This window comes from Monodelphis domestica, chromosome 5 (genome assembly GCF_027887165.1).
Source record: "Monodelphis domestica isolate mMonDom1 chromosome 5, mMonDom1.pri, whole genome shotgun sequence".
Lineage (NCBI taxonomy): Eukaryota > Metazoa > Chordata > Mammalia > Didelphimorphia > Didelphidae > Monodelphis > Monodelphis domestica.
The window spans coordinates 195,971,861-195,997,094 of record NC_077231.1 but is presented as its reverse complement, the minus strand read 5'-3'; positions in this window follow the sequence as shown (position 1 = coordinate 195,997,094).

Sequence of the window (25,234 nt, the reverse complement as noted above, 5' to 3'; positions counted from 1 at the left end):
CTTTTTCTTTAAGTCAAACTCTCTTCTATAAGGACTACATTTATATCAAATTATATATATTAATATGTGGGGAAAATCTATTGTGTAACTCTCAAAAATTGTATGCATCATAAGAGTAGTTAGAAGAATCATACATAGGGAAAGATTGGGGCATAAAGAAGATTTGGTGAAAGGGGGAGCAAAGAAAGAAAAAGGGAGGGGGGAATCATCGATAATAATAACATTTACTTCAAGAAATGGGGGGGGGACTAAATAGAATAATCTTTCCCATACAAAGATACACATGGGAAGGGGAGGGGAAGAACTCTCATATGAGAAGGAGAGGAAGAGAGCGTTAAGTAGAATTACTTAAACGTTACTCTCAGTGAAATCAAATCTGAGAGGGAAGAACATCTAGATCCAGTGGGATCCTGAATTCTATATTATCCAACAGGGTAAGAAAGAAAGGAAAATCAAGGACGGGGAGGGGGAGGGAGTATAAAAAGGGAAATAAGAAGAGTGGGGGAGGGGAAGGGAGCATAAAAAGGGAGGGGCTAGAAAGGAAAGCATAACAAGGGAGGGGACAAAGGGGACTGACCTAAAGTAAATCACTGGTTCAAAAGGATATAGCTAAAGAAGAAAGGTCAGAACTAGGGGAAGATATAAAAATGCCAGGGAATCCACAAGTAACAATCATAACTTTGAACATAAATGGGATAAACTCACCCATAAAACATAGACAAATAGCAGATTGGATTAGAACCCAAAACTCTACGATTTGTAGTCTTCAAGAAACACATATGAGGTGGGTTGATACTCACAAGGTTAGAATTAAAGGATGGAGTAAGACCTTTTGGGTCTCAACTGATAGAAAGAAGGCAGGAATTGCAATCATGATATCTGATAAAGCCAAAGCAAAAATAGATCTGATCAAAAGGGATAGGGAAGGTATATATATTCTGTTAACATGGACTATAGACAATGAGGAAATATCACTAATCAACATGTATGCACCAAATGGTATAGCATCCAAATTTTTAAAGGAGATACTAGGAGAATAAAGGAGGAAATAGACAGTAAAACCATATTAGTGGTAGACTTGAAACAACCACTATCAAATTTAGATAAATCAAATCAAAAAATAAACAAGAAAGAGGTAAAAGAAGTGAATGAAATCTTAGAAAAATTAGAGTTAATAGACATATAGAGAAAAATAAATAGGGTCAAAAAGGAGTACACCTTCTTCTCAGCACCACATGGCACATTCACAAAAATAGATCATACACGAGGTCACAGAAACATGGCATGCAAATGCAGAAAAGCAGAAATAATAAATGCAACCTTTTCAGATCATAAAGCAATAAAAATATTTATCAGAAAGTGTACATGGAGAGCCAAATCAAAAATTAATTGGAAATTAAATAATATGATACTCTAAAATCTGTTAGTTAGAGAAGAAATCATATAAACAATTAATAATTTCATTGAGGAAAATGACAATGGTGAAACATCCTTTCAAACATTATGGGATGCAGCCAAAGCAGTACTTAGAGGAAAAATCCTATCCATGAGTGCATATAGTAACAAATTATGGAGGGCAGAGATCAATCAATTGGAAATGCAAATCAAAAAACTTGAGAACAAACAAATTAAAAACCCCCAGAAGAAAACCAAACTAGAGATCCTAAAAATTAAGGGAGAAATTAATAAAATCAAAGTGATAGAGCTATTAAGCAAATAAACAAGACTAGAAGCTGGTACTTTGAAAAAACAGACAAAATAGACAAAGTACTGGTCAATCTAATTTAAAAAAGGAAAGAAGAAAGGCAAATTAACAGCATCAAGGATGAAAGGGGGACCACACCTCCAATGAAGAGGAAATTAAGGCAATCATTAAAAACTACTTTGCCTAACTATATGGCAATAAATATACCAACCAAGTGATATAGATGCAATTCTATTAAAATATAAATTACCTAGACTAACAGAAGGAGAAATAGATTTCTTAAATAATCCTATATCAGAAACAGAAATCCAACAGGCCATCAAAGAACTTCCTAAGAAAAAATCCCCAGGGCCTGATGGATTCACCAGTGAATTCTATCAAACATTCAGAGAACAGTTAATCCCAATACTATACAAACTATTTCACATAATAAGCAAAGAGGGAATTCTACCAAGTTCCTTTCATGACACAAACATGGTTCTGATCCCAAAGCCAGGCAGGACAAAAACAGAGAAAGAAAGTTATAGACCAATCTCCCTAATGAATATAGATGCAAAAATCTTAAATAGGATACTAGCAAAAAGACTCAAGCAAGTGATCAGAAGGGTCATCCACCATGATCAAGTAGGATTTATACCAGGGATGCAGGGCTGGTTCAATATTAGGAAAGCCATCCACATAATTGACCACATCAACAAGCAAATCAACAAAAATCACATGATTATTTCAATAGATACAGAAAAGGCCTTTGATAAAATACAACACCCATTCCTATTAAAACACTAGAAAGCATAGGAATAGGAGGGTTGTTCCTAAAAATAATAAACAGTATATATCTAAAACCATCAACTAATATCATCTGCAATGGGGATAAACTAGATGCATTCCCATTAAGATCAGGAGTGAAACAAGGATGCCCATTATCACCTCTATTATTTGACATTGTACTAGAACCACTAGCAGTAGAAATTAGAGAAGAAAAAGAAATTGAAGGCATTAAAATAGGCAATGAGGAGACCAAGTTGTCACTCTTTGCAGATGACATGATGGTCTACTTGAAGAATCCTAAAGAATCAACCAAAAAGCTAATCGCTATAATCAACAACTTTAGCAAAGTTGCAGGATACAAAATAAACCTGCATAAGTCATCAGGATTTCTATACATTTCCAACACAGCTCAGCAGCAAGAACTAGAAAGAGAAATCACATTCAAAATCACCTTAGACAAAATAAAATACTTAGGAATCTATCTCCCGAGACAAACACAGGAACTTTTTGAACACAACTACAAAACACTCTCCACACAACTAAAACTAGACTTGAACAATTGGAAAAACATTAACTGTTCATGGGTAGGACGAGCCAATATAATAAAAATGACCATCCTACCCAAACTCATCTATCTATTTAGTGCCATACCCATGGAACTTCCAAAAAAATTTTTTACTGATTTAGAAAAAAACTTAACAAAGTTCATTTGGAAGAACAAAGGATCAAGGATATCCAGGGAAATAATGAAAAAAAATACAAATGGAGGGGGCCTTGCAGTCCCAGATCTCAGACTATATTATAAAGCAGCGGTCATCAAAACAATTTGGTACTGGCTAAGAGACAGAAAGGAGGATCAGTGGAATAGACTCGGGGTAAGTGACCTCAGCAAGAGAGTATATGACAAACCCAAAGATCCCAGCTTTTGGGACAAAAATCCACTATTTCATCAAAACTGCTGGGAAAATTGGAGGACAGTGTGGGAAAGATTAGGTTTAGATCAATACCTCACACCCTACACCAAGATAAATTCAAAATGGGTGAATGACTTAAACATAAAGAAGGAAACCATAAGTAAATTGGGTAAACACAGAATAGGATACATGTTAGACCTTTGGGAAGGGAAAGACTTTAAAACCAAGCAAGACATAGAAAGAGTCCCAAAATGTAAAATAAATAATTTTGACTACATCAAATTAAAAAGCTTTTGTACAAACAAAACCATTGTAACTAAAATCAGAAGGGAAACCACAAATTGGGAAAAAAATCTTCATAAAAACCTCTGACAAAGGTTTAATTACTCAAATTTATAAAGAGCTAAATCTATTGTACAAAAATCCAAGCCATTCTCCAATTGATAAATGGGCAAGGGACATGAACAGGCAGTTCTCAGCCAAAGAAATCAAAACTATTAATAAGCACATGAAAAAGTGCTCTACATCTCTTATAATCATAGAGATGCAAATCAAAATAACTCTGAGGTATCACCTCACACCTAGCAGACTGGCTAACATGACAGCTATGGAAAGTAATGAATGCTGGAGGGGATGTGGCAAAGTAGGGACATTAATTCATTGCTGGTGGAGTTGTGAATTGATCCAACCATTCTGGAGGGCAATTTGGAACTATGCCCAAAGGGTGATAAGAGACTGTCTGCCCTTTGATCCAGCCATAGCACTGTTGGGTCTATACCCCAAAGAGACAATAAGTAAAAAGACTTGTACAAGAATATTCATAGCTGCACTCTTTGTGGTGGCCAAAAAATTTGAAAATGAGGGGATGCCCTTCAATTGGAGAATGGCTGAACAAATTGTGGTATATGTTGGTGATGGAATACTATTGTGCTAAAAGGAATAATAAAGTAGAGGAATTCCATGGAGACTGGAATGACCTCCAAGAAGTGATGCAGAGCGAAAGGAGCAGAACCATGAAAACACTTTACACAGAGATTGATACACTATGGTACAAATGAAGGTAATGGACTTCTCCATTAGTGTCAATGCAATGTCCCTGAACAATCTGCAGGGATCTACAAAACACTATCCACAAACAGAGGATAAACTATGGGAGTAAAAACACCGAGGAAAAGCAACTGCTTGACTACAGGGGGAAGGGGATACGACTGAGGAGAGACTCTAAATGAACACTCTAATGCAAATACCAACAACATGGAAATGGGTTAGAACCAAGAACACAAATGATACCCAGTGGAATCCTGTGTTGGCTATGGGAGAGGTGGTGGGAAGGGGGTGGAGGGGAGGAAAAGAAAATTATCTTTGTTTCCAATGAATAATGTTTGGAAATGACCAAATAAAATAATGTTTAAAGTGAAAAAAAAAAGAATTGATATCTGGGCAATTCTCCATACCTTACCCAAGAGATGGTAGCACACATTAGCAGTTTCACATTGTCTATGGTCCTTGTATGCTTCATTATTGCATGTGTATACTAGAATAGAAACTGACAAAAGGGTTCTCCAGAGGAAAGTTTTTCTTTACTTGAACCCCAGGACACACTTGGATGGTGCAAAATATTGTGTTTAAGAGAAAAGAGGTATTTTATGATGACTGATTATGGGTCAGATTCACTGAGGAAAACTTGGATTTAAGGGTTTTCCTTGACTCCTGGAATGGGGGAAGGAGATACATTAGTTATAAATAGCCAGTTAGAATGAATGGACTACTCAAGCCAATCCACATATTAGTTAACTGACTGGATTTACCTTTTTGTGCTCTCTCTCAATCTCTCTCTCTCTCTCTCTCTCTCTCTCTCTCTCTCTTTCTTTCATTGAATATCAAAGAAATTATGGCAGGTGGTGAATAAAGATATTTGACTTAAAGAATTCATCCTTTAGTGATGGATGGCTTGACATAGAAATTTTTGAGCCCTGATCTTTTTCTGGACATCTATATAATCATTAGTTTTCAGTACATGTCTTTTGAAAGGTGAGGGTTGTGCTTGATGCCCTCTCGGGTCACTTCTACCTCTAAAACGCACATCTTATGAATATTTTTAGTAAAACTATTTAAGGCACTTTCTTTGATTATGTTTGGTCAAGATGGAGAACCAGACTAGCAATTGCCTAGTCATGGCAATAAAGGATCATATGGTTTAAACTTTGAAGTGGCCTTATAGCACAACTACTCAAATCCTTCATTTTACAAATAAGCAAAGTCAATATTAAAGTCTGAAATAAGTGTGATCTGACATTCCCCGAATACTCTAAAATGATATGATTTTCTTACAGCAAATATCTTAATACTATACTCCTCCCTCAATAAATCCAAGGCTATAGGAAAATTCAAAACAAAGAATATATATGTGCATATATATGCATATATTCAAACAGACATCAACTGAAAGTTGTTTCCCATTTTATTTACATATCACCCTATTGACATTTGTATTTTCATTTGTGTGTACATATATTTCCATATGTCCATAAATACCATGAAATGTAAATACATACTCTATTGCTTAAAATGTGCTTCTCCTTCTAAATATAGTTATTTTCTATTCCTTTAATTTTTATGAGGAGCTGGATTTGATATCTTAGCAAGTGTCGGTAATGTGCACATTAGACAAAGCTAATGCAGGCAAAAACATTAGAGGATTTTTTTCTTCTTTTGGGATGCTATATTTTCCACATTATGAAAATAGAGAACAATGAGTTCTCTAATCAGGACATATTTACACTTCTCAAATATTTCATTTAATTATATCCTTCTGCTTAAACAAAAGAGAGACATTTGAATGTACTTAGAAGCATTTTCCATAATAGCTTTCTTCTATAAGTCTAGACAAATCTCTAAGTGGGTATCATTAGTGTTTCTCAATTAGGATATTGCATGTCTTTTAATTCTGCCTTTGCAGAAAAGAAATTGCCAACATGTCTCAATTGCAAAAATTTGAATTTTTATCAGAATAATAATTTTTCCAATGGTCATTTTTAATTTATTTTTTATGGTTCATAAAATATATTCATAAATAAGACTACTAAGGGCAGCTAGAATTGGGTAAAAATTTAAATTTAAATGTTTTCTCCTTCCCAGTTTGTCAGGTGGTGATAGAAGAGCACCATTTATACGTGCACGTGTTTTGGTATATATCTGTATATAAATTAAAGGGGGGAAATGAGCTACAGGTTCTGAAAAATTTGAAAAATTGAAGTTTGGATGGAATTTTTTACGTGGAACTACTGAAGTGAACATTTCAACTTAGCCTAAATTGACTAAATCAAAAAGTTGTTTTGATGTCATTTAGACAACTTTAATCTGATCATGAAGAAAAAGCATTGCAAGGATGAAGTCGCCTTAGGGAAGAGACCAAGTAAAGAGATATGATCTACAACAAAGTGGGAATCTTACCTTCTTTCCTTCAAAAAGAAAATGCTGGAGATGACTGGGTGAGATGTAGGTATCTAGATATATTCAATTGGATAATATGTGTATGCATGTACATGTGCCTACATATAGGAACATACAGACATATGCCAATCCCATATATACACACATACAAATTGCTCCATCAACTCTTGCATTTTCATTTTGAGAAGGGATATAGATATAAAGAATAAAGTGTTTTTATAAGTGTATATGTGTGTATTCAAATATATCTCATATACACACAAATATATAGGGAATACATAAAGACAATTAAACATGTGACTATACATAAGCTAGAGTCCACATATCCTCTTTGAAAATTCTTTATTCTTCATCTCATCAATATGATTGCAAAGCCTATTTTTTAAACTTTCAGAAAAATCACAATTTATGAAGAGCATAAAGTATTTTTTTAATCCTTACCTTCAGATTAGAATCAATGCTGTGTATTGGTTCCAAGGCAGAAGAGTGGTACAATCTAGGCAATGGGGGTTAAGTGACTTGCCCAGGGTCACACAACCAAGAAATATATGAGGCCAGATTTTACTGCAAGACCTTCCATTTCTAAATGTGGCTATCTGTGCACCGAGCCACCTATCTGCTCTCAATCATCAAAAATATATATTTTTAAAAGCCTCCTTGGTCACTCACCAATGCTTTTTTAAATCAAATGTCATATTTTTAAATATTTATTCTTTTGTTCCCTAAGTGTCTTTGAACTCCAGGAGATCAAGTTGGAGGTAGAACATCAAGATATAGACCTGATGTGCCCAAGCCTTCAGAGCTCTCTATATGATACTATGTCACTTTGTCTATATGACTAAAAAAACCTACTTCTCTTTTATCTTTTCTGCTTTTGCTAACTGTGCTATTTTTTGCCCCCATATCCCTCTAGATATTAAAAAGCAAATTTATTTCTGCATCATATTTTTCCATATGGAACAGACTTTTCCATGAACAGTTTAGATGGAACTTTATTTCTCTTTTAAAAATCACTATTATCTATACATTTTTTTAAATGTGAGATCTTACAAAGCAACCCCAGGTTAATTAGTTTAATATTTCATGTAGGGTCATAGGATAAATTTTCAGGATGAAGTGCTACTTTCCAATCAGTTTTATCCAGTTGCTTTTTAGCCATTTAAAATTATTTTAATTCATTACATTTCCTTGTAGCTAGAATAAAGCTGAGATAATCCTATTTTAAATCAAGAGATTTCTAGCTCTGTGACAAAAACAAAAAAAGAGGGAGTGTAGACAGTGTTGCTATTTTCCAGTATATGACATACTGTCCTATTTAAAATCTTGGGTTGTTCACCAAATTTTTCTCTTTGGGAAAACATGTCCTCCCACTTCAGTAAATAGAACCTGAATATTTATGCATCTATATTTTTATTTCTTTTCAATAAAATACTACAAGAAAGAAATTTAATCCAATTAAAAGCTAATAGGCATGCTTAAGTGTTATTACTGAAGAAATTTTTTTAGAAATAAACTCAGTAGTTCTAATACCCTTTTTCTCTGTGTTATGAACTGAATATTCTCTAATACATGAAGCAAATATCAAGACTCTTTTCTGCTCCTCATAAAAGTGATGAACTCCAATTGACTTCTCTGTGTTCAAGTGCCTATGGGGAGAGCAGGGAAGCCTTGAGATTTATCACTGAGTCTATACTTTAAAGAATCCTGGAGCTCATAGTGTTTCAAAGCTGAAAGGAACTTAAGAGAGAAGAGTAATAGTTAACATTCCTATAATACTTTAAGTTTGCAAAATATCTCACATATTCTATCTCATATTATGCATCACAAAGATCCTCTAAAGTAGGTGCTTTTATTATCCCCATTTTACAAATGAGGAAATTGAGGCTAGGAGGGATGAAGTGATTTTCCCACAGTCACATGATAAGTGTTCATGGCAAGATTATAAATCAAGCCTTTCTGACTTCAAGTCCATTACTTTATTCATTATACCACTCAGGGTGATATCAAATACACTGATTTCTTTTTATAAATGAAGAGATTGAGGTTTATTGTGGTTAAATTTATAGAGTTGAGGAGCAGAAGAGTACATCCTAGAACCTAGCCTGATGACAATACGAAGGCTTGGATTTGGAGTTATAAGATCTGGGGACAGATTCCACCTGCCATTTTCTTTTGCATTAACATGGGAAAGTCACTTCCCCTCTGTTGACCTCAGTTACCAATCCTATAAAATGAAAAACTTGTCTTAGATGATCTCTAAAGTACCTTTCTGTTTCACATATATCATCCTATGTTCACAAATGATGAGATCACTACTTCTTCCACTAGCAGTCAAATGATCTTAAAGTACCTAGAAAACCATGATGAACAGTAATAAGCAATAGGAAAAAAAAGCATTGGAGAATGAATGATATAAAAGTACATAGGATTTGCTGTGATGTTTGGTGGTGATAGATTTTTAATAGCTCAAAGGCTAGAAGCTTCATAAAACTTGACAGCCTACTGCATTATTTACAAAAGCATTATCTCTGCCATAATATACATCTATATTAAATATTCCATGGATTATTTAATGAAGATGGAAAAATCCAAAGATCAATTCACTATCTTGATTAGATCTAATCCTAAGTAACTGAATACAGAGGATGTGAATTCTTTATATCCTATTATTCTAGCTACTGGTACATTATATAGGTTATTAGTGACACCTTAAATTGTAAAAATGTTTATTTCAAATTTAGCATTTTCTCTTAGACAAATAATGAAACTGTCAGAAGAGTGCCACAAGAAATCAGAGTTAGGGGGGTAGTACTTGAAGGAAAAATTAAACATCTTTTCTCTAAAAGACTTATAAAGAGTCATTTATCTCAAACTAAAATGTATTTAACCATGAAAAAAAGTCATAATGTAAATTTCCACCATATAAATTATGTGGAAACCTAGTTAGGGACTTGATATGCAAAATGATATATCTTTTCCTTGAAGGCAATTCATAATATTTCTGTACTGTTCTTGAAAAAAAGCATAGAGATAATACATATTCTCTAAAAAAGAGAAAACAAATTCACAGAATGTGAAAACTGTAAGGGACCTCTAGATTCACAATAATAGACTTGGAACTAAACAGAAATCTCCAAGATACCTTGAGGAGTGATCATCCAGCTTCCCCTGAAGACCTCAAGTAAGAAAGTGCCTACTACCTCCCAAAGCAGCCCATTCCATTAATTTGGAAATAGTTCCCACTTGTAGAAAGGTATTATTTACATAGAAATGAAATCTGCCTTGACATCTTCCACCTAATGCTTGCCTAAAGAAGAGGAAATTCTTTTTTAATTAAAATCCCCCTTCTGACTGTATGCTTTGTTTTTGTCTGATTGTCCTTGTTGTGACTGAATCATGTTACTGAAAGGGCATTTAAGAAGTTTATCATTTATCCCAACATGTCCCTACTCTTCTCCAATGCATTATGAATATTTACTGTTTGATTTTTTAAAAATATATGAATTTGCAAAGAATTAGAGTTGGCCACTTCCTTGAAGAACCTATTGTTTGCTACCTTTTAATAGTTCCCCTTGTCACAAAATTCTTCAGTTATCTGTATTTGTCCTAAGTGAAGAGAGTAAACATTCAAGTGGATAGATGTTTTTACAGATTACATGTGCTATGAATGTAAGATAAACTTCTTTATATCTTATTTTTAATTTCCATAGCCTGAGCAAAAAGCATAAAGTTGTCTGTTTGTGAGCTTTAGTTTTTTCCCAAAATGCTTCTTTTTTCAATTCCTCTTGCTCCACCCTTTACAAGGTCCCCAATACCCTTATACTGCTTCTTGACTATTTAGGGACCTATGGTGATACTCTGTTTCATTCACTTTCCCGTGCTAATTTTCCCCACTTTATATCCTACTCCATCATTACCTGCCTAAAATTTCATTCTTTCAAATCCTTGTTTTCTACTTTTTGTGTCAAGCACTAATAAACTTATCCATGAGGGGTGCTAACGTTTACTTTTTACTCACCTTCTCTCTAATTATTTATTATGGGCCAATCCTTGCTTCAAAGAATGAAATAACTACCTCCTGGAATAATGTTACTTTCTTTTTTCTTTTTTTTTCCAGATTGTCTGTCAATACGTTTTTAAATATTTGTTTTCTGACATTTTGCAATCCATGTTCTCTTTTTCCTTCCCCGAGAAGAAAAAATCATGGAGAAAATAAATGAAGAATGATATGGTTCAATCTGAATTAGACTCCATCTATTCCTTCTGTGATGGTGAATATCTTTTTTCTATCTTGAATTCCTAAGAGTTGTCCTATATTTTTTCCTTTTTGATAATAGTTGTCATTCATAATTGATCTTTGTACAATATTGTTATTACTACATACAACATTCTCCTGGATTTGCTCACTTCACTTTGCATTATTACATATATGTCTTCCCAGGGTATTTTGGGGATCATCTTATTTGTCATTTTGTATTGTATAATAGTATTCCATTTCAACCCTATACCACAATTTATTCAGCCATTCTTGTTGATGGCCATGAATTCTTTTCTAATAAGGATTCAAGTGTGTGTGTGTGTGTGTATAATTAATCAATATGTGTGTATTTATACATATACATATATGTGTCTAAAAGTTAGGATGGATGGATAGTACCATAGATAGAGTGCTGTACTTGGAGTTAGTGGACCTAAGTTCAACTTCAGCCTCAGATACTTAGTAATTATGTGACCCTGGGCAAGTCTCTTGATTCTGTTTGCTTCAGTTTCCTCTTCTGTAAAATGAGCTGGACAAGAAAATAGAAAGACACTCCAGTGTCTTTGCCAAGAAAACTCCAAATGGAATCACAAAGAGTTGGACGTGAATAATTAACTAGGCAACAACAGAAACAAAGTTACTATATGATAGTTTGAGAGAGTGGGTATCTGTACTTGGAAGGAGCAGGAAAAGAAAAAGGGAAAGGTGATGTCTGAGATGCATCTTAAAGGAGAGCAGAACTCTATGAAGCAATGTTGGCATGGGGAAGGGCCAATGAAAAGCAATGATGGAGAGAGATAGAGTATTGTGTGTGAGGAACAAAGAGAAGACCAGTGTGGCTGGAAGTCAGAGTATAGCAGAGAGAGTGATGCCAAATGAGATTGGAAAGAGAGGCTAAGGCAAGATTAAGAAGGGCTTCTAAAACTAAACAGAGTATTTTATATTTAATCTTAGAGACAAAGGGAAGGCAGTGGAGTTTGTTAAATATAGGAGGTACATGGTAAGATCTATATGTAAGGAAAATTATAATTTGGGCAGCAAAAGTTCATGAAAGACTACAGTAGTGAGAGACTTTAGATAGGGATACAAATTAGGAGGCTATTGTAATTATGTATGTAAAGGCCAATGATGGGCTAAATGAAGGTGGTAGCTGTGTGAGTGGAGAGAAGTGGACAGATGCAAGAAATTCTGTAAGGGTAGATATAGTAAGATTGGAGATTACCTAGATACATAGGGGAAGGGAAGAGGGAATGAGGAGTCAAGGATGATACCAAGATTACAAATCTTGGAGCCATGAAGAATGTTGGTAATTTGATAGAAATAGGGAAGTTTAGAAGAGGTGGCTGTTTAAGGGAAAAGATGAATTCAGTTTTAAACATTTTGAATTTAAAATGTCTCTGGGATATCCAGTCTGAAATGTCCAATGGACAATCGGTGATATGGGAAGCTCAAGGGGGAGGTTAGTACTAGACATCTATGCATATTAATTTATATATTGATATAAAATGAGTCACCAACAGGGAGAGAATAAATTCATGGCCATAGATGGGTTTACAAAGAAGAGATAAAGAGAAAGATGAGAGTCCAGGACAAATATTATAAAACGCCCAAAGTTAGGGGGTGTGATGTGCATCATGAGCCCTTCAGGTCAGATACTTAGTTGAAAGATAACTTCGAAAGGACAAGGCTTTGTGGTTCCTCTGATCACCTCATATAGCCTCATAAATACTAACAGTTGATGATAAATTTAATGGCCTGAGTTAACTATATTCCATATTGACCACAAAGTTGGTGACTGACACATCAAGAAAAAAAACTATTAGAAAACAGTTCTGAAGAGATCATTTATGAATAATGAAAAAATCAGTAATCTATTAATTTTTATAATTACTAGCACTTTGTATATAATAGTTCTCGTGAATATTTCTACAATTATTTCATTGTGTGTATGTAAATACATCAATACTTCAAGGATCTGTGATTTCATTAATCATAAATAGTAATTTTATGTACAAGCAATTATATACTTTCTATGCTTTTTTAGGTAGCTAAATGGCATAGTGAATAGAGTAAAGGATTTGGAGTCAAGAAGAAATGAGTTCAAATTCGTCCTCAGGCACTAACTAACTGACTATATGACACTGGTCAAATCACTTAAACTGTGTTTGCATTTCCTCATTTGCAAAATAATAATAATAATAATAGTTCCAAGGCTTACTCTAAGGATAAAAGGGGATAAAATTGTTTCTGTAAAACACTTTACAAACCCTGAAATACTAAAATAATGGGGTAATGTTGAGGGTGAGAATGGAGGGGAAGTAGTAGTAGTAATGGTGGTAGTAGCAGTAGTAGTCAATGATGATGACCTACAACAACTGTGAACTAGAGACCAGAAGAAGGATGTGAGAAGCAAGTTAAACTACAACCACTTCCCTCAGATCTTGATGGTAACAGCCAAGGACCTTGAACTCAAGAGCCTTGGGAATAGAGGTGCCCTCCTGGCCTCTAACCCTGCTTCTAGGTTGGGCTGCACAACCATCTCTTTGGAGAATGAGCCCACTTTCTTCACCACCACCAAGACCAACTGTTGACCAACTTCCATCATTTAACAAGTAATCCCAATGGCCTGAGGAAGGGCAGCACCCCTTCCCCCATACCACCATCTTGCATCTAGCCCATCTGGTGATGGTGATGACTCTGAAGGAGGAGGAACTATGCCCCAGAGTGAGAGGGCTTGCTGCTGTTCCCAAATATTGATTGCCCCTTGGACTATAAGAGAGTTGTCAGGAAATTATCCTGAGGCTGTCAATCAGTGGAGCAACTGTTATTAGAGAACCTGGCTCTGGGAGTTTGTGACAAAGCTTGGAACCGTTATTAGGTGTGTGTGGAAAACAGGTATAGAATACTTTGGTGTGAGAATAAGAAGTTAAGCAATTGGTGAGTGATATGATTTTGTGGAAGCTTGAAAAAGTGTGTCATTGTGCAGATATGTTTTCAAGTACATATACATAAAAAATAGCTGATTTGTTCAAGTAAAAAAAGTTGTCACTTTTATGTATATCTTGGGGCTTGGGGCTCCAGCTGATCCTGAGAGTGAATAACTTAGGAAACAGATCAGTGAAGAATTAAGTGATATAGAGACAGAAAAAAACTCAGCACTCACCTACATGTACATCTGTGAGGCTAAGTTTCTTCAAAGTATATTGTTTGCTGTAGTTGGATTCTATAGCTAAGGACAGTTATGACAGAATTGCAACATGCACTATATTGAATAATCTCCATCTGCTATTTACTATTTGCATGACTTTAAATAAGTCATTCAACTTGACTAGTTCTCAGTTTCTTTATCTGTAAAAAAGGAAAATTAGAGGAAAGATTAGTAAGATACCTTGTAGTTCTCAATTTTCAGATCTTATTATATTATCTTCACTGAATTTTTTCACTTAAATCTGCTTTTTTTTCTGTATCTCATTGTTATTAAAGACAAAGGATTATAATTACTTTCTTAAAACTGTTTCTTCTTACATATTTTGCTTCCTTTTACTCCCCTCTATTAATAAAGCAAATAACATGATTTATATGAAAATGTTTATTTCCCAATATTGATATAAAGAATTAATAGAGTTTTTCTGATTTGAAGAAGGGATTGACTTATTTGACGATAAGTGACTTCAAGCTATGTATTTTTTTTTCTTTTTGGTTAATCTGTTTTTGCATTTCTACTCTCTCAGGTTTACAATGTGTCCAGGATGGCCTTCAGTATGACACTAAGCAGTAAAGGAAGAGAAGAGGTTTAAATACTTGCCAGCCCTGCCTCTATCATTAGAGGCAACATCAGTTATTTATGATCAGCAAATTATTTTGGGCCTCACTATCATGTAGAATTTTGCAATTAGAAGGGATGATAGAGCTTATCAAGTCTAAAACTCTTTTACATTCTTTTTTTTACAAATTAAAAAAAATTCCAGAAAAGTAAATTTCAGGGAATAAATGGAAAAGCCAGGATTATAACTCAGGTCTCCTCACTCTCTAGTGTGACTTCCCTCTGACTGTTGAATGCCACCTAGTGTTACCTTGATTGACATAAAGCAATTCACTGGCCATGGCTCAAAGGAAAATGCACCACCTGACTTCTGGGAACATGGATGAAGGCTCTGCAGGCACAAGCAGATGTATTTGACCAATGGACAACTGAAATTGAAGCCCATCTCCCAGTGTCAATAGGGTGCATGTTTGGAATTGTTTTCCTGGAAATGATAATGCAGCAGGCACCATCCTCACCTGCCATTTGATGACCAGTCCTACCAGCCCATGCCTCATTGGGGATTGAGTTGGGCTGAGAAGTGTGGTCTGTAGACCCAATAAAAGAAGTGGTTTTAGAGGCAGTCCAGAGGCTCAATGGATAGAGAACCAGGACTGGAGACAGGAGGTCCTGGATTCAATTCTGCTTTATGACCCTGGGCAAGTCACTTAACCCCAGTTGCCTAGTTCTTACCACTTTCCTGCCTGGGAACTAGTACTTAGTATTGATCCTAAGACAGAAAGAAGGTAAAGGCTTTCAAAAAGAAAAAAAAAGTGGTTCTAGATAAGGTCACACTCGTGGTCTCATTTGTACCATGTCTCAAATGACATGAATATTGTAGTATATGCAGGAATCAGTTTAAAAGCATTGAACCAACACAAACAACATGTACAGGGAAGGTTTTAGAATAAATATAAAATAATTTAATTATATTGAGGAAATTAAAAACTATAATAAATTATGGAAAGCAGATAGGTAGCCCAGTGGATAGAACACTGGTCTGAGTCAGGAAGGCCTGAATTCAAATTTGAATCCAAATACTATCTATGTGACTATGGGCAAGTCATTTAACTCTATTTGCCTCAGTTTCCTCATCTGCAAAATGAGCTGCAGAAGGAAATGGCAAACCACTCTAGTACTTTGCCAAGAAAAGCCCAAATGAGATCACAAAGATGTGGACACAGCTGAAACAACTGATGAACAACAACAAATTGTGAGTAGCTCTTAGATTTCCATCATCAGACTGTCTGGGCTAGGAGGAGTACTGCTATTTTTCTGTATGTTTGATTTTTAGGTTGACCAAAACATTTAGAATCTTACCTCACACTTTATTAGTTTGGAAATAATATAAATGCTAACCTAGTATTAGAAAGTTTCATGACAGTAGTAAGTAGTTAGTGCTATCATGGTTCTGCTTTATTTTCTTCCATCACATTTCTCATATTTCATACAAGAATAACAATTTGGTTTGTTAGAATAGTAGAAACAAAACTGATTAAACTGAAAGCAATTTGAAAAAGTAACATAAACTTGTGTATCAATTCATTGTCGGGTGATATTTTATTTAAATTCATATTATAGCACTTTATATTGTAAGTGCTTTTAATATTTTAATGATTCCACCCCTGTTATCAAATGAGATAATACCGGTAAAGAACTTAGAAAAGTTCTTGGCACATAGTAGGTGCTTAATAAATGTTTGTTCATTTCCCTTTTTTTCCTCCAATGGGATGTGAAGCAAAAGGTGGAAGAGGAGAAGAGGGACACCTCCTAATATCACTGTACAACTTAATAAACCACAGTAGTGGAATTGCTACAATTCTTGGCTCATAATAAGTGCTTAATAACCATTTTTTATTCTATTCTACTTCAATTTTATTGTTAAAATGGACACTTTGAAACAATCTTGGTGACTCAGATCACTGGCAATGCTATTAATTCCAAAATGGCAGAATTGTATTATGACCTGGAATCATTCTATTTAATTGGGAGGTCCCTACTGATTCAGGAGAAGCTTCTCATTTGTGTCACCTCTGGGTAGATGGAATACAAATTGAAAGTGTACTCCCATAACCTATTACAGGTTAGTCTGAAGAGGAGCCAGGCAGACAGCACAAGTGGAAATTAAACCAGAGATCCAACCACAATTAACTCCCTGCAAAGAAACACTTATTTAATTAATTGAGCACATCTCTTCAAACAGTACATTCAACTTATTATACTTGCTATGCCTGTGTGAAACAATAAATTCCTGTAGAATGTATTTTGAATAGCTAAATATTGAATATTTTGATGTCAGCAATTCTCTGGATTTGTTTTCTTTCTAGCATTAGTTAGTAACATAACCTGGTGGCAGTAGTTACATGGGGTCAGTGCGGGAAAGGGGAGCTGTGGACCAGTGAACAAAAAATCACTGCCTCGATTGCTTGAGTAAATTCAAATAGTCAGACTCTTTGTATATGTAAAAAAATTACATTTATTTAATACAAAATATGCACCTCTATCTATTTGTGAAAACCATTAGAATCAATACTAGATATCAGGCTGACACATGCTTGCCAAAGGTGTTCACCACTGTGAGAAAATTTAAGTTAAAAAAATACTTTGATGAAAGAAGTCTTTATATGCTCATTTTTACAGGTGGCATTGTTATGGTGGCATCATGCCATACAACATAGAAGAATATTTATCTCAAATAAATATTTCAAAACAAATGTCTAGAATACTCACCAAGGGAATGAAGCATTTCTGTTGCCCAGATTATGATGCACATTTAGATAAAGCTTTCCATGAGTATGTGTATCTAAAGTAGATAGATTAGATGGCCAAGAATTAAACTGGAAGAAAAGAGGGAGCTATGTTGTTTTTAGAAAAATCCCAAACTCCTTTAATGATCTCGAATTTCTCCAAAGAACAAAGTTCCATCTTTTTAACAAAAATACTCTGTTAGCATAGAGCACCATATATACCAGTCTGTGGCTATGAAACATGAAGCGAAAGTCTATAGAATTAAAGTTAAATGTTAAAAAGAGTACAATGCAAAAGTACAGTGCAAATATGGGGCTTCAATATATAACCAATAAGGAACTTTAAGGAAGAGCAAAGGAAAAAAAGAAAATTTAAGATAGTATATGTTAACTAAAATAATGAGATATGATAGGTGGTTATCCCAAGGGTTCTCCCAATATCCTCCTCTTGTCAAACAGATGAAGAATTCCAACACGTTCATTAGAATCCCTGCAACAAATTTATGAGAGGGCTTGTTCAAAAGATGGTCACAATGGGTAGGAATATATGGATTCTCTATTTGTTGGAGTAAATATAAAAATGAATGAGATCATGGGACCAATTGAGATTTGACATAGACGGCATCAAAATATGCTCCAATAGTGGTAAATAATTCTGGTGAATGCATGCCTCCTTATTTTATGCCTTACTTGATGCTTTTAGTGAAAGGTTCATTGTTGGTGTCCATTCAAGATTCTGAATCTGGAGTAGGCAAAAATGTATATATGTATATACAAGAATTAAAAAAAAACACACACACAGCAACAAAGAGAATTGTCTTTAACATGGAAAAAAAATCTTGTTCAAAGAGAACCTTTAAGGCAAACATTTTTTCCACTGAATCAAATGCTTTCTATAGACAACAAATAATAATCACAATGAGAATTTCCATTTTCTGCACTTTTCAGTCAGTTATATGACTGTGAATTAGGATACTTGATTAAGCCCCCAAAATATTAATTCAGTTCAGTCACTGAGAGGTTGAATAGGTTCCCTAATCAATGGTAAACCCCTCTCTTAAAGAAGTATCCTTTAAAATACCAAAAAAAAATCATATATAAACATTACACTATACTTTACAATTAAATATATATATATATTTTATATTTGTTTGTTATATTAAAATGCCCAGTTAACTCCCTCCATCTCTTCCCTCCATATAACAGAGAAGCATCATTTCACACCCAAAAAAAGATAAACATATATATATATACATATAAATAAATTTTATTTATTTCTATTTATCAGTTCTTATTCTATAAGTGAACAACCAAGTCATTCTTCAAACACTATTTCTGTTGCTATATATGATGTTCTCATAGTTCTCACCTTACTCTTCATAATTTGGATGATAGTTTTCTGGTTGGTCTCTTTGCTTCGAGTCTCTCTTCAATCGAGTTTATGTTCTGCTTTGCTATAAAATTTATCTTCCTAAAGCATAGGTCTGAACATGCCATTCCATTATTCAACAAATTCTAGTGGCTCTCTTTTTCCTCCAAGATCAAATGTAAAATCCTTTGTTTGACTTTTAAGTCAATTTATATCCTGACCTCTTACTACTTTTTGAGTGTTCTTATTCCCCTCCACAAATTCTTTGTTTCAGTGAAGCTGGCACTTTGGTGATTCCTTACATTTCCTGCTGGGCATTCAACTGGCTGACTATGTTTTTTCAATGGCTATTTATTTTGCCTGGAATCCACTTCCTCATCTCCTTTATTCCCTGCCTTCCTTCAAGTATAAGCAAAATTCCTACCTTCTACAATAATTTTTTTCAGATTTCCCTTAATGCTATTGCCTCTCTCTTTAATTTGGCAGCTAGGTGGTGTAGTGGATATATCTGAAGTCAGGAAGACCACCTTCCTGAGTTCAAATCTGGCCTTAGACACTTCTTAGCTGTGTGAAGCTGGGCAAATCCCTTAACTCAGTTTTCTTATCTATAAACTCAAGTATCTGCTCCCCAAAAATCCAAATGGGATCATAAAGGCTAAGATACAACTGAATAACAATGATCTTCTTTAATTATCCCTTATTTATGCCACATATATTTTGCTTGAACACATTTCTTTTTAGGTTGTTTCACTCTTTAGACTGTGAATACCTTGTTAGTAAGAACTTCTTTTAACCTCTCTATGAATCCACAGTGTTTTATAAAGTGCCTGGAATGAATTCAGCATTTAATAAATGTTATATAATATTATCTATATATATATATAATATAATATAATATATAATAATATAATAAATATAATATTATAATATTATAATATATTAATAATATCTCATCTTTATCCAAGGGTTTTTTATGTTTTGTGTAAGTATATGGCAGCACAAAGACTGGAATCTGAACAAGCATGACTTGGGGAACCAAATTCAGTCATATTCAACAGTGATCTGCAACTGGTTAAACAGGAAGAAACTAGGATATCTATTTGTGTGTACACAATATTACTTTTGTGCTAAAAAGTAGGCAGTTTCAGTGCTGCAAGGGGAGAGCAATTATTCACCTTGACTGATCTTGACTTAATACATGCAATAATACTGGTAGCATGAACCAGTCTCTCACCAGAGTTTCCAATTATAGGAAACTGCTTGCCAAATTTTCAGTTCCCTATTCAAACTTTGATCAAGAATGATCTCAAAGCATAGTGCAAATTATTCTTGTAATTTTCATAGTAATGAAAAATAGTCACTTTGGTCAAGAGTTAGTTATTATTTTCTGAATCATCTTTTTATCAGTAGAAATATCTATGCTTTTCTCCAAAACACAAGATATCTTAAGAACTGACCCTTCAGTACTGTATCATGTACAGCTCAGATGCCTTCTATGTATAGTTGGCCTGAATATGTGGCTCTTTCCGTGTCTGTTTTCTTTAGTGCCATGTCTATTTCCCCAAATAATTTTCTGTGGATTGTGATACTAAAATTCACAAATGAAGAATCACAAGCACTGATGGAGATGAGTTTCCAAAATCTTATGTATCTTTTCTATTTGTTTGATTCCTTCCAGTTTCATCTTTAGATATTCTTGAGATAATTTTTCTTAATTTTCTTTCTTGCCAAGTTTTCCATAAATGTTTTTCGCTCCACTGCTTCTCACTGTTTTATGAGGCAATACTGATCATAATCTTACACCATCTTTTTCCATGAGGTTTAACAAATGTGCTCATATTCTAAACAGGTGTTGACCTTGGCTGTAAAATCCTAACTATAAGATCTTTCCATTTGGCAAAGAGATCAACTACTGACTCATTGACTGTGATGATTTCTAGGCTCTTTGGACCTGCCCGTTCTAATGAAAGATTTCTATCACAAACTTCCATAGGAAATAGGATTCTATTCTGCCAATATCTGTTCTGTTAACTCAATTTTTCATCATCAGTAAATTGTTTGCTTAAAAAGATCTGATTAGTGTTCTTTTATTCTGCAACCTATATTCTCTTTTATTCTGCAACATATATTCTCATTTTTATTTTCTTGTTTAGAGTTTATAAGAACTATAAGAACAATATAAGAATTATAATTATAAATTATAATTATAAATTATAAGAACAATAATCTGGTTAAATCTTTGAATTTGGAATCAGGAACTCTTGAACTGAAGTCTGATGTCAACTGTATGACCTTGGGCAAGTTACTTAACCTATATTTACCTCAGTTTCCTCTTTTATAAAACTCATCTTTTACAGATATGAAGAGTTTGTAGTTATATATTTAGCTTATAAATTAGTAGTCATCTTCCACCAACCTACCATTTCATTATAGAAGCAGATAGGACTGAGGACCATGTATATTTTTCTTTGTTCACTGGGTTTCCATGGCCAAGTAATTTGTCACCTAGTGACTAGACTACCAGTAATGAGCTTCTCCATAATTGCCCAGCTTTGTCCTCAGAAAGCAGATAGCCTGTCACAAGTACAGCATTACAAACCTTTGTCAGCATAGTAGAACCTGGAAAGAGAGTGAGCTCTAGAGTATTTGTGGGAAATATATCACATGCATAATGATTCTGACAAAGATTGTTTTGAAAATTAGAGGAGAAGTGATAAATAAGAATTTATGGTAATCCTGTCATATCTGTGAATTTGACAAGTTTGAATTTGTATAATTCACTGTAGGAAATGAATTTTGGGATTTATTCTGGCCCACAAGATGAAACCATCAGCCCATGGGACATTTTGTCATGATTCACAGGCATGTGAATTTACAGAGTTCATGACCACAATAGCAAAGGGTACAAAAGTTCAGAACAGACAAATGAAGAGAGAAATTAAATAATTCACATCTGAACAATATTTAACTCAAACCAGTATGAAAACACAGCCAGGATTTTGATTGCAAAAATAAGATGAAAGATAATCCATTTGTAACAGGCCTGTCTTACTACACATCCTGGGAATTCTCAAGCTAGCCCTGGGTTTAACACAAAGAGAGGGAAATGTATTCTTGACTCAAGCCCTATAGTGTGCAACAAATGAACAGAAAATGAGTAATAAAGCATATAATTGAATGATACTAATAAAACATAGTTAATAAGAAAAGCTGTGCAAAAAAACTATTTTTACTCCTTTCAAAATGATATTTTAAAATATTTCTCCCAGAGGCTCATAGACCTAGAAAGGACCTCAGAATTTATTTCCTTTGACCATCTCATTTTACAAGGGAGGAAACTGGGACTGAAAGAGATGACGTGACTTTTCTGAGGTTGCCCATGAGGTAGGAAGTGTCAGAACTGAGATTTGTACCCAGGTCCTTTAACACTGGAGGCAGTGGTTTTCTATTCTATGATATGATCCTTATGCTATCAAGGGGTTGGGGAGGGGAGAACGGGGAATGGAACAAATGCCTGTGGTAGGAAGGGCACTATCAGGAAGGAGGGTAGGAGACAAGGAAGGAGAAAAATTCACATTCTGAAGAAAGGAGAGGGGGAGCTGCTAGAATGACTTTCTCTCAGCAGTTTCTTGATTCCTCAGCTTTCACTAAACAAAGCTTTCTCTTCCATTGTCAATCAGAGCAAGGAACTGCCTATCAGTTTCTTCAACCTTCAACTCTGCCTCTACCACTGTCAATCACAACTAGCTCAGACTCCATAGTTATCAACATCCCAAAGCTGCCTCTCTGCCATTATTCACTAAAGCTCAACTTACTCTGAAGTTCTTCATTCGGTTCCCTTTCAAGTAAGTGATCTTTTAACTTCAGACTACCCAATTGCCTATTGCAGTGGTTATTTAAAAATGCATTCATTTACAGACTTACAAATATACTTATTGACTTGTGTGTGACTGGAATTGGTCCTTTAGCCCTATGTTGGTGTGAGATGGGTGAGACAACTTCAGTCAGTTTACAAAGGAAAGATAAATATTAGCTTCCATTTTTCCTTTGATTCTCCCAGGTAACAAATAATTCTCCCTTCCTAGACATCCTAGAAAGTGATAGGAAGGGTACAGTGCCCTTTTCCAGCCTCCAAGAGAAACGCTGAACCATTAGCTTAAAGAAGATCAAGCATATATGGGCTGTGACAGCCAGAGTCTTGGCCTTGTGCCCTTGACTGCCTTTTCCACTTTGTCTTCCCTTTCCTGAGCATAGATGACTAAATAGGAATCTTGAGATGAACATGTCCAACTTGAAGGCCATCTTGGGAGTTGGAGAGGTGTAGGAGTCATAGGTATGCTGGTTAGTGCTAAGTGGTGAAAGTGGGAGTTGTGCATAAGAGAACAGAGAGGATGTTCATCCACTGCCTGATTCTCAGAAGGCATGGTCCTGCAGGGGTATTATTTGGACAAGACAGAAATAATGTAAAATATAAAATACCAGTTAATTAGTCTGACAACTATATCATGTCTTGATATTTTAACTCTCAATTAACTTTATAAGATACCATTTTCTGCTAAGTCTCTATCAATGTTTAATTCTGAGTCTTTTTGTTTGCTATTTTATTTGTGTGTAAAGGAAATGGATAGCTGACCAAATTCAAACTGCACATTGAGCTCCTTTCTACTACTATCTTTTTTGAAGGGAGATGTTAGACATCAGCCAAAATCTATTCTTTATTTTTCCCCCAGAGGTCCATGGGGTCACAGAGTTTTAAGGGGAGGTTTTGTACTAGTTATACTATACTAACAGGTAGATAGTACAGTAGCCAAGGAAGAACTGAGTTCAAATTTGGCCTCAGACACTTACTAGTTATGTGACCCGGGGAAATTTTTAACCTATTTGCTTCAATTTCATTATCTGTTAAATAAAAATGATCATGTTAGCTGGTGCTCAGGGAGGGGTAGTATCTCTGGTATGGAGGGCTTGTCGTGCCCTCCTAGGGCAGCTCTCCAACCTCTGACCCCCACCTGACACCCAGCTCTCACTTGTGGCTCCCAGTAGCTGCTAGCATGCTGCAGTGGCCACACCCCAGACCCCGGGCAACCGCTTTGACAGGCCGGCTAAACCTTGTGAGGGTAGCCATCGGGTCATCGACCCCTGGTGAACCAGGGCTTTGCTCACCCAGCATGTGAAGACTGCTTCGGTGGAACAGGCGGAAGAAACCAATAAGAAGGTTCAACGGCTGAGATGGCGATGCAGCAAAGCACTGTGGAGTGCTCAGGGCGTGTTGGAGCCCAAAGGATAACACAGCCACCTAATGCAGCTGAGGAAGTCTCCAGGTGGAACGACTTTTCGTGCCACTGGACCCAGGCTTCCAACGCCGAGAGAATGGGACTATCTCTGTGCATCGACTTTTCCACTTAAATCTTCACACACAAGTGTCTTTGTGCACAAAAACGCACGAAGACAATCGTCATCCTCAGTTACCGAGAGACTACTACCATATGTTAACAAATTATGACTAGCTGATGAATGAAATTAATCATCATAGAATAAATGTTTGTGGGGGTATTATGAACTATAGCATTAGATTATTAGCTACAAACCCTCAAGGCTAATCCTAGACTTTGAAAGAATAAGTGGATTGCTTTGTTCTAGAGACCTATACTGACCATGTGAATGAGATTTGGGAAAGTAATTCCATAGCAAGTATTCCATCTTGAACTATTGTTTGTCCATCTTTTTTTTAGAGTAGAGGAGAGGGAGTGAAATAATCTGAAATGAAAATGTAATAAAAATTAAAGATATCCATTTTTTTAAGGAATGGGCTTTTTAGAAACTGGCAGGCCATTTGACAAGAGATTATTTTTAGTTATTTAATCTCACATCTCCAGCTACCTTTAAGACAGATGTCCAATATCCATCTTAAACTCAACCCATTCAAAAGAGAAATCATGATCGTTCCCCCTAAAACCCTGCTCTGCCTCTACTTTCTCTATTACTATAGGGCAACAGTATGGTTAAAGTCCCTCACACTCACAACCTTGGAATCATCTGCAACTCATCACTATCTATCACTCCTCATATCCAAGTTGTTGCCAAGGCCTGCTGATTTCATCTTTGCAATGACTCTAGAGCAATGATAGTGAACCATTTAGAGACAGAATGCCAGGCCCCACCCCCCAGAACAAGTGCCATGCCCCTCCCCATACCCAACTCCTCAATTGTCAAATGCC